The sequence below is a fragment of the Grammomys surdaster genome, unplaced genomic scaffold, assembly GCF_004785775.1.
Source record: "Grammomys surdaster isolate TR1022 unplaced genomic scaffold, NIH_TR_1.0 128, whole genome shotgun sequence".
Classification (NCBI taxonomy): Eukaryota; Metazoa; Chordata; class Mammalia; order Rodentia; family Muridae; genus Grammomys; species Grammomys surdaster.
The window spans coordinates 3,301,984-3,313,573 of NW_021604586.1; positions in this window are offsets into that span (position 1 = coordinate 3,301,984).

Here is an 11,590-nt window from a genome sequence, read left to right on the forward strand (position 1 = left end):
GGAGGAGGAGGAGGAGGAGGAGGAGGAGGAGGAGGAGAGCAACAGGCTCATTTTTGAGAAAAAGCCCTGGAGCCACCGATAGGTGCTGTCTCTACACAGAGAGCCACATAGCTGGGCTTTGGGGTGGGGGTGGGGGGCCTCTGGTCAGGATGGCTAGTTCCAGAATCATCAGCACTTGGAGGCCTAGGGCAAGAAGAAAACAAGGGGGTTCAGGGGGAGTCCTTGTTTAAAAACAACTAAGAATTTCCAGATGGCAACAGCAGAGATTCAAACCCACCACCACCCTACGGTACCCACCCCCCACGGGGCTCTGTGCGCCCTTCACGCGCCACCCTCTCCACCACAGACCCTGCCATCCCTGTCTTCAGGTTTTACTGCTCATAGCCTGGGGAGGTCATTACTGCAGAGGGCACTCAATGGAGCTGGTTGTGCAGTGTTCAGGGTAGGGCTCGCGCATTTCCAGCTAGAGTGGGGAAGAAAAACCAGAAGGTAGCTGGCTGGCTGTTCCCTGTGAGCAGACCCCCCACCCCCTTCACCACCCACAATTTGATGGCTGGGATCAAAGCGAGCCAACAGTGCACCCTCTGCTTAGACGCGGTTCCTGATCACCAGCTGCGGCCAGCAGAGGGCAGCATTGCAGAGCTGAGGCAGAGAGCATAACGGCACGTAAACAGACAGTAGGAAAAGACTCCTTTCCCAACGTCTGTAAAATGTCTCTCTTGTCCCTCTCTCTAGGGTGGAGAATCTTCAAGGTAGGGAGTAGCTTTCCCAAGCTGGAAGGAAAAACAACAAACACCAAAACCAAGCAAACAATTGACAGGCCCTTCTCCCTGTAGTATTTCATTTGCTATTCATGATGTCTCAGAGAGGTAAGCATTTTAATTAATTCCTTTATTTATGAATAGAAGAACAAGGGCTGGAGAAATGGCTTAGCTGTTAAAGGCACTGGCTGCTTTTCCACTGGACCAATTCTTAGCACCCACAGGGCAGCTCACCACTGTCTGTCACTCCAGGAGTCCTGATACCTACACGCAGGTACACATTCAGGCAAAAATGCCAATGCACAGAAGATAAAAACAATTTTAAAACAAACAGAAGAATAAATAATGTCCTGCGCCCTCTGGCAGAGGTCCCCTGCCCACCCCAAGGTCTTCATGTATACTGTTCCTTCTGCCTGATATGATGCCCTGCCAGTGCACTTGACTGAAATTTATGCTCAGCTCTGACATCATGTCACCTGGAGAGCTCTTTGGATTTCACAGACCTGAGCAGGGACCCAGGCTTGTTGTTTGGGCCTGGCTGTAGGCTCTCACGTCTCAGATTCCCGGGGCCACACATGTCTGTGACAATTTTATTGATAGATTTTCCCCCTCGCTTTTTAAAAAGGATTTATTCATTTTTATATATGTGAGTGCACTGTCTCCAGCCCCTCTCCCTGATATTTTTTTTAAACATTTATTTCTGCACTATGTGTGTGTGTTTGTGTGTATGTGTGAGTGTATGTATGTGTGTATATGTGTATGTGTGTATTGTGTGTATGTGTGTATGTATGTGTCTGTATATGTGTGTATATATGTGTGTGTATGTGTGTGTGTATATGTGTGTGTATCTGTGTGTGTGTGTGTGTGTATGTACACGCACGCATGCCACAGCATGCATGAGGAGGTCAGAACTTGTAGAAAACAGCTTTCTCTTTCTACCGGTTGGCCCCGGGTATTGAACTCGTGTTGTCAGGCTAGACAGTAAGTGCTGTTTCTCACGGAGCCACCTCACCGGTCCTTTCCCACTGATATTCTAGAAGTATCGTTGCTGGCTAGATGGATGTTTTCAGGCGTTGGCAGAACTGCTGAGGGGCCTGGCAGCACCTTTGCCACTCCTCTGACCCCTCAGTCAACTCCTATTTCTGATGCCAGGTGTGGAGATGTCAGTTACAAAGAGGTTTAAAAAAAACAGTGGTGTTTCCCCCGTGGCAACTAAGCTTCGTGTTGCTGTAAAGATTCCGTACCAAAAACAAAAAACAAAACAAAAACAAAAAAAAATCCAACCCATGCCTGGCCTGACTCTTCTCCTGTCTGCCTTTGAGAGCATTTATAAATAAAACTATTCTAATACATAGACAAACTAGGGCCACAAGATTTTTTTTTTAAAGTCTGCAGTGAGGAGAAGCAGATTGTGAGATCTGTGGTCTCAAAGCACAAAGGCCTTCCAGAGGTTACCTGGTTCCCCACTGTGACTCGAACAGGAGAGCGGCAGCACAGAGAGGTTAAGTGAGCTGCCCCACACCACACAGGTCTACTGCTCTGGGCTCCTGTCGCCAAGGCTGCAATGGGATTTTTACCGACTCCCCTTTGTCACACTGCTACCTGAGTGAGCCCCTCCTCCCGACTCAGCCCCGCCTCCCTTCCTGACACTGGTTGTCTGTCAGTCCATCTCATTTTACTTCAGAAAGCCACCTGTCTGTGCCTCTGCAGTGCTGGGATCAAAAGCACGCACCACCACTCTGAGCCTACATTATTATTTTATTTTTTTTGGTTTTTGGTTTTACATAGGATCTACCTAGCCAACTCCAGCTCTCACGCGTGCGCAGTGAGCTTTTCCCATTACACATTCTACCCAGCTCCCAATAGCCGGGATTTGAACTCAAGCCATCTGATTCCAGAATTTACATCCTTCGACAAATGGTTCTGCTGCCTCTGTCTGCCAGGTTGGGGCAAATGCAGCCATGGGGCAGTCACTGGGGGCGGGGTTTCTGCATCACAGAGTAGAAGCGGAGTCCTCAGGCCAGGACCAGGACACTCTCTACCCTGTCCCCTCTCACCTTCCCTCTCTCTCTTCCTTTCTCGTCTTTTAGCCCCCGAGGAAGCTCCTGCATAAAGCCACAAACATTCAGAGATTGCTTCTCTGTGCTCGTGTCATCCCTCTGCCCTTGACTGGGCGCTAATTCACTTCTGACTCTTTGGCTCACGTAACTAGATGACTTTTGCAATGTCAGCCATAGATTATGAAGAGGAAAATCTTTTGTTTAAACAGAAATCCTAATTTTCCTGGAGGCACGAATAAACACTACTGGGGATCGGCAGCTGCGTTTGCTTAGACACGGGCTTGGGCTTCAGTTCTTTCTAGGAGTCACCAAAGGCCACTCTAGCGTCCTTGCCAGGACCTCTTGGTGCCGGAGATTCAGTCTTCCCACGTCAGTGTGCTTTCATGGGGCAGGGGAGCCCAGAGTTCTCAGCCAGGTGGGAGGACACCAAACAGAACCGGGTGACCTGAGGCTCCCTGCAAGGATTCAAGGCGGCTGTGTCCTCCTGCCCTCCTGTTCTACCTCAAAGAGATGCTGCTTCGAGGTGAGAGACAAGAAGAGGGGCAAGGGGCACTTTGCAGTCTAGAGGGGGAACCCCAAGCAGATGATCACACGGTCAACATTACTGAGTGGCAAGTCTCCCGCACAGGTCAGGATGCACACTGAGAAGGACCAGCTGTCAAGCACTGTTGAGTCCCAGGCTTGATCTCCAGCACAGAAAAAGAGAAGAGATGGAATAACACGTTTGTCAGGGCTCTCTAGCCAACTAGAACCATAGAGTGGATGTATGCCGTTATGGACAATTTCTTAAGTTAGCTTATACTGTATGGGCTAGGTAGTTAATAAATGGCCGTCTACATCCTTGAGAGGATGAGAATCTGCAAGCTTTGTCAGTTAATAAGACTGAGTACCTCACCAGTCTCAGTAAGGTCCCAAAGGCCTGAGAGTTTTCCTGGAAAATGGCTGGTCTTTGGTCCACGTTAGAAGGCCAAAGGCTACAGCAGCAGAGTACATGCACCTACTAGCAAGAAGCAAAGGTGGGCAGGCAAACAGCACCACTTCCTCTTAGGACCTTTTTATGTCAGGCCACTGCTAGAAGGTGTCACCTGCTCTCCTGGAGGGTCTTCTCCACTCAGTAAATTCTCCACAAATCCACACAGAAATATGTAGCTCTGTCAGTTCTGTATCCTATCAGAAAAAAAACCACCATAGGCCTTTGCCTTTAATTTTTGCCCCAAAACTCATAAGCCAGTCGTAAAATAAAACCAGAAAATAAACTTCAATAGAGGGAGTGCTCTACAGAATACCACCCAGCCATTAGCAAGAGGAGTCTGAGAAGCTAGCCAACATTCTCAGCAAGCCCAGAGTTCCGTGCTGGCAGTATCTGCAGAGAGGGAGAGACCTAGCCACTAAAGAGAGGGGGGAGGGGTGGTATTAACATGTCCATGTGGTCTCACAGTGTTTCGTGGCTTCTAGAAGCTGGGAGAAGAATCCCATGACTGGAGCTCAGAATGAGGTAGAAGCCTGAGGATCACAAGTGCCTCTCAGAGGGGATAATGGGGTGACAGGGTGATGGGGGGAGCACTTTCTGAAAGACTCTGGGTACCACTGAAGTTCAGAGCTGTGAAGGAAGGCTTTCTCTACCATAGGCCCTAGAACCAATACTCTGGACTTTGATTTCAACCTGCCCCCTGTTTATTGGCTTCATACTCAGGCTGGTGAGAGCCGAGAGTCACTCCCGCTACCCCCCCCAGGCATCACATGTAGGTTTCAGGAATAAGGGGACCATGTTTGGAGTGCCCTGACAAGCACGGACCTGTGCACATACCCCAAGCTAATCTCTACACGGCACACAAGACCACCCTAGTAGCTCGGACTTCCCAAGACCGCTGTGGCTTGGTGAAGGAACACCTTTCCTTGCTTCTCAAAGTTTCCAGAGTGTCTGCCATCCAGAACTGATTGGGACTGGAGGCTAGCCTTTGCTGGCTCCTGCAGCTGAGGCCCTTGCAGGGCTCAGGCTAGACCACATATGTGCCTTGGGCTATTGGGAGCCATTGAGAGATCTGGATGAACCGAATGCATATTTAAGAGGGAGAATCAATGGGATGTCAGGGTAGACTGGAGGGACTGCGTAGACATTAGTTCTTCGTATTGGGAAGCGTGACATGGCTGTTCTCCTCCATTCAACTTCCTGATAGGCATACCCCAAACCTGCCACAGAAAACACCATTCTTCTAGAGACGTGGGACTGAAAAGATGGGGCTCAACATTTCCTACCAAGAGTAGATAGGAATTACAGAATGTTAGGAACCAGCTGGGAAGATGGCTATATGGGTAAAGGGCTTGCTAAGCAAACATGCCCCAGCATTCACGTAAAAAGCCAAGTGATGTTGCACATATCTGCAGTCCCCTTACTTTGAACACATGAAGGACCACACTAGGAATCAAGAAGAGACAGGGAATCCGTGAGATTCGCTGGCCAGCCAGCCTAGCCAATTGGGGAGTTTCAGATTCAGTGAGAGACCCTATCCGAAAAAAATAAGATAGAGGACAACCCCTGGCCCCTGGCCACAATATGCATACACACACATGCACACACAGACACACACAGTCATACAAATACACACAGATACACAGACACATACAAATACACACATACACACATACAAATACAAACAGACACACACACACATGCACACACAGACACACATACAAACACACACACATACATGCATGCACACACATAGACACACAGATACACACACAGATGATCAGACATACACAGACACACACAGACAGATACGCACACACAGATACATAGACACAGACACGCAAGACACAGAGGTACACACAGACACACACACAGATACACACCCAGATACATAGACACAGACACACAAGACACACAGAGAGCGATACACACAGACAACTAAAGACCTAATTTATCAGAGTCTATGTTGTTTCTGAGACATCCTCACCATAGAGCCTCAAACACACAATCCTCCTGCCTCAGCATCCAGCATGTTGCTATTACAGGTGTGAGTCAACACACGCAGTTCCCCAGGAACATTGTTCTATTCTTGCTAAGAGGTTTAACCAGCATTCCAATCCTAAGAGTTTAGACTCGATTCGGCTCAGTTTGGAGTCATTTTTAAAGGAAAAAGAAAATAAGCACTGTATATGATCAATCTCGTATTTAATAAAATTATGCCTCCTAGGACTTCAATATGATGAGATTTTAAAATATCAACATCTAGGTAGTCATCTAGGTAATCAACTCCCATCAATAGCTCAGCTCAGGGCTGGTGAGATGGCTCAGCGGTTAAAAGCACTGACTGTTCTTCCAAAGGTCATGAGTTCAAATCCCAGCAATTACAATGGTGGCTAACAACCATCTGTAATGAGATCTGATGCTCTCTTATGGCATGTCTGAAGACAGTTACGGTGTATTTACATATAATAAATAAATAAAAACCTATGGGCTGGAAAAATCTGGAACACCTTCGAAATGATAAAGCCAGCCATTCTCAACATGGATGCGGTTGTCCTGTCCTGTGCAGGACGTTATCACGTTAATCTGCTTAGAAGGAAAACTAGAGGAGTGGCTAATTCTACAGACAGACAGGCCATGGGACAACAGCACTGGGGGTGGGAGGTGTTCCAAGGAGAGCTCAGGCCCCAGCACCAGAGAGAAGAGAGCATGGGGGGTTGGGGGAATCTCTGAATCAGAGCCCGTGAGCATGCGCAGATGCAGGAGAAGGCCCTTCCTACAGTTCTGGGGGGGGGGGGGGGGGGGTGTTCCCCCCCCCCCCGATGAAAATTCACTTCCCAGCTGAGTGAGACTGATATTGGGTTGTCTGTTAACTAAAGACTCACACGGAAGTGGCTGGGTAGAGTACCTGCCCATGCAAGCATGAGCAAGGGCTGGACTCCCCGCATCATACTCGCACACACGTGAGCCTGTGGCAGACATTCCACATTCAAGACACAAACAGAACAGCCAAATTTCAGATCTGGCTCCCCAGACTGCTATAAGACCTAAAATACCCATTACCACATTTGGGGAAATTACACTCAAACCCGCAATCTTACTTATTGCTAAGGTCGGTAGTTCCTCCCCCCACACAACGGACCCTGGACAATCAGGGATTCAGACCCCTCCAGATAATTTGAACTCTGTGAAATTCTTTTCATTTATCTTTATCGTGTGTGGCAGAAATCTTAATTTTCCAGTTGTGTTAAGCTCGGCTCATTCCAGAGGCAAAAAATAAAAAAAAAAGTAAAACATTTAAAAAAAAAATCTTCAAAGCCGTTTACTGGCATTCCAGTCTTCTCCGGTTGCAGCTTAACACAGAGCTTAGAAAAGAAAGCAGATTAATTAACTCACGAGTCACAACTGTGGTTATCTCATTTGTTTTTTTTTCTCCCAGACATTCAGTCTTGTAAATTCAGCCAATAGTTAAGTTTGGAGGATTTATACAGCACAAACCGTTAATCAACCACCGTAAAGTGAAGGGTTGTTTCTCTTTGTTATTGTTGGTGGTGGCGGTTTTGTGTTTTTTTTTTTTTCTGTGTTTTGGGTTTTTGGGTTGTTTTTTTTTTTTTAATGTAATGATTTCCTGAGGCTGGCAGGGAAGAAAAAAAAATATAAGTGGTCACTTTCCTCATGTTTTATCCAAGGGGTCAAAGAATGACGACTCAAAGTAAAAATATAGTTTAATAAAAAAAAAAATGTTAGGGGCTTACATTTTGATGGATTTAGCATTCTTTTTTTCTTAGCTCTAAATGGAGGAAGAACTTATTTCTAACCCATGGGGGTGTTTGCATGTTTTTTGCGTGTTTCCGTGTGTTTATGTTCACGAGCATGTGTGTACTTGTGCACGCACAGGTGCAAGTGGACATCAGACGAGGACTCATGGAAGTTGGTTCCCCCACTGTGTGGTCCCAAGGACTGAACTCTGGTCATCAGGATTGGTGGCAGGCTCTTTTATTAAGCAAGCCATCTTGCCAGCCCGTCACTCAAAAGGTCAGCAACTCCTTGAGCTCAACTTGTTAAACCAAAGCTCTTGAGACAGAGACTGTCTGAATCTGAAGGATCTGTGGAGTCAGGTCAGCCATCAGCCAGAAAAGGGACCTGGTCCTGCCCCAGGTTCAGGTTCCAAGTCTTGGTCCTGCCCCAGGTTCCAAGTCTTCCAGTAGCCAAGCTAGAGAGCAACTGGGAAATGACTCCCTACTGAGGTCGTATCAAAACCCAGGGAAAGGAAGACAGGAACTGTGGTGACTTTGGGGTGGTGAGCCTTGAGCTCCTTCACTTAGCAAGATACAAGGTGGCCCAGGCTCCTCTAACCCTGCCTATGGGTGGAGATTTCACCTGTCTGGATTTCTGAGTCCAAGACAACAAAGCAGACCTCAGTTACAGCTGGAAGCATTCCTGCAGAGAGTGCTTTCTGAGAGCTGGGGTTGCCAGGTTCCCAAGGAAACTGGATCAATATGAGAGATAATAGATAGATAGATAGATAGTTAGATAGATAGATAGATAGATAGATAGATAGATGGATGGATAGATAGATGGATGGGTGGATGTGTACAAGGGGAATGACTAGATTGTTATACGCAGTGGAACCTGGATAATCTTAAAAGCTGCCATCGTAGACTGGAGATCCAGTCTGGTAGCTTTTCTCTCCAGTGTGGAAGCCTCAGAACAAGAGGAGCGGATGCTGCTGCCCCAGTTCAGGCTAAAAACCTTCAGAAAGCCTTCAAAAGCTTCCTGCCAGGTCATAAGAGTGACAAAGATGCTGGAGTCCTAAGGCACAGATGACAATGGCAAACGGCAGAGGCTTCCCGTGCTAACAGGCTTCCCCTTCCATTTCTCCCCTGTCCAGGCATCTGGATTATTGGATGGTACTTCCGCACATCTTCAGAGCAAGGCTTCCCCACTCTCCTCTCCTCGTGTCAGTCGTCCCCAGAGGTGCTGACACAAACGCACCAGACACATGCTTCATTAACCTCCTGGGGATCTTCTATTCTAGCCTAGTAGGCAATTAAGATAACATCCCTGGCAAAGATAGTGTAACTTTCCCTCTGTGACGGTGTGTATCTGCTTGGCCCAGGGAGTGGCACTATTAAAAGGTGTGGCCTTGTAGGAGTGGGTGTGACCTTGTAGGAGTGGGTGTGGCCTTGTAGGAGTGGGTGTGACCTTGTAGGAGTGGGTGTGGCCTTGTAGGAGTGGGTGTGGCCTTGTAGGAGTGGGTGTGTCACTGTAGGTATGGGCTTTAAGACCCTCATCGTAGCTGCCTGGAAGTCAGTCTTCCACTAGCAGCCTTCAGATGAAGATGTAGAACTCTCCAGCTCCTCCCGTACCATGCCTGCCTGGATGCTGCCATGCTCCCACCTTGATGATAATGGACTGAACCTCTGAACCTGTAAGCCAGCCCCAATTAAATGTTGTCCTTATAAGAGTTGCCTTAGTCATGGTGTCTGCTCACGGCAGTAAACCCTAACTAAGATACCCTCCTAGTTCAGGGATCAAAGGCAAGCAGAACCACAGACAAGAGCTTGAGAGCCTTATTTAATGCCGGCTTCCAGGAAGTCTGTCTAAGAACGACATGACACTTGGACGGTGTAAAAGAAAACGCTGATGCCTTTGACGAGAAAATTAAGCCGCCCTGACTGGAAGCGTGTGCCATAAACACATCAAATGACAAGACAGACGGGACAAGCACGGTGTGTCTCCAAGGGGCTGATTGATTTCTTTAATATCAAAAGAGCTTCTATGAATTGATACAGCTGTAGACATGCCACCCCAAAATAAGATCGTAAGAGTCCAGGCCCCATAGAATGAGCCTCTCCTGGGATGCCCTAGACGGAACTATGCTGAGGAACTGCAGACACAGAACTGCAAAGTTACCCATTTTAGGTAGCTTAGAAAAAAAAAAAATGAACCTCACTGGGGGAAACATATATCTGGAAGCCATGCGCCTGCACACGCTCAGTCAGGAAGCACTGCAGCTGACTCTTGTCCTGGGCTCTTCCCGTCTCCGGGGGCTTTCTCTACACTCTTCTCTTGCTAGCTCAGATGACAGTGCCATTCAAGACTGAGACAGTGACTGTGTCTTGGAGGATGTCTCATTTCTCTGTGTCGTGATTCATGGACGTGGGAGGGATATGGTCACCTGGCAGCAGGAAACACAATTTGATGTGTCTGGCTGTGTGAGTGGAGCCATGCTCCTCCGAGACTCCCACTCAGGTACAGCCCGGTTATAGTCTTCTCCGGCAGAAAAGAATGTCACGGCTGGCTTGGGAGGAAGCAACGTGGGGGGTTATTAGGGAAAGTGGACACAGTAAGAGACCCAGGAGCATGCATCAGGGGGAACACTGGTCACTCTTCTTGTTGCTATGACCAAAGCAGCATCTAAGGACAGAGTGAGACTGGCAAGCATTCTGGAGCAGCACCTGGCATAGAGGTCCCCTGCAGATATCTGCTGGACTCGAACCTCGATGGTGATGTGTCATTGTGCTGATGAAACTGTTCAACCGGTTCTCTCAGTGTTTCTTGAAAAGGGGAAGAGGAATCATTTCTTAAGTTTTTCCCTTCTTCAATTATTAAAGTTTTCCAGCAATTCTTCTCCTTTAATGACAAATGACCTCAAAACAAAGCCTTGGGCCTTGTCACCTTTCCTCTGACAAGTTGTTCTACAATGGTCGACAAAATGTTCCCAGAGACGTTTGCATCTATCATCGTGAGGTCTATTGATCTGTGGCATTTTTCAGAAATAGATTTTTTTTCATGGCCCTAGAATATTCTTTTGTAAGACAATACCATAATATTTTAGGGATTGAATTTTAGAGAATAGTTTGTTTTTATGGTCTTCCCACCTCTCTCTGTGTGTCTCAGTCTCTCAGTCTCTCAGTCTCTCTGTCTCTCTGTCTCTCTGTCTCTCTCTGCCTCTCTCTCTCCCCCTCCCCTTTGTCCCTCCCCCTCCCTCTGTCTGTCTGTCTCTCTCTCTCTCCCTCCTTCTCTCCCTCTCTCAGACATACACTATACATATGCACACACATGGGATTCCTGGCTTCTACACCTGCACCTCACTTTCTCCTTTCCTATAGGCTCCATCTGGCCTTCTTGTGAATTAGCTGTGGTCCTGGCTAGCTGAAGCAACATCTAGCCAGTTGTCCCCTCCCTCCCATATCTGCCTGCCAAGGGAACTTGCTCCTCTCCTATGAGGCCGGAGATCCTACTGACCATCTCTCTCTAAAATGCCAACAGGGTAACTATAGAGGTCTTGTTTAGGACCCTGAAGATCCTCCAACTGGCCGGGCATCCCCTGGAACCCTCTCATACCCTGAAAGTGTCTCCCTCTGTCTGACTAACCTCTCAGACAGTCCATGACTTTAGTCATTTTCAGTATCCCTCTCTACCTGGGAATAAAAGAGTGAGCAAGGCTTAACCAATATGCTGGGTGACCACCTGCTCTCCAGATCCCTCCTCTGCCCACACCCAGCCTAAGGCTGCTGGAGGACCTTGCCTGTGGGGGGGAAGGGCAGAGAAGGGGAGAATACCTACCAAGGGAGGGAGGTCAGTGACTGCTTGTTACCCACATCTGCCAGACTCTCATCAGCTGCCTAGCCTGCTGCCCTCTCTTGCAAGCCCAGCAGGCCGAGGACTCCAGGCCCTGCTGACCCAGATCCACAGTGTCCTTCTTGAATTTTGTATGTCCTCCTTCTCTCATGTCTCAGGCTTCTGCTTGAGCGGCCATATTTCCTGCCAGGAGCCTGCAAGATCTTTGGGAT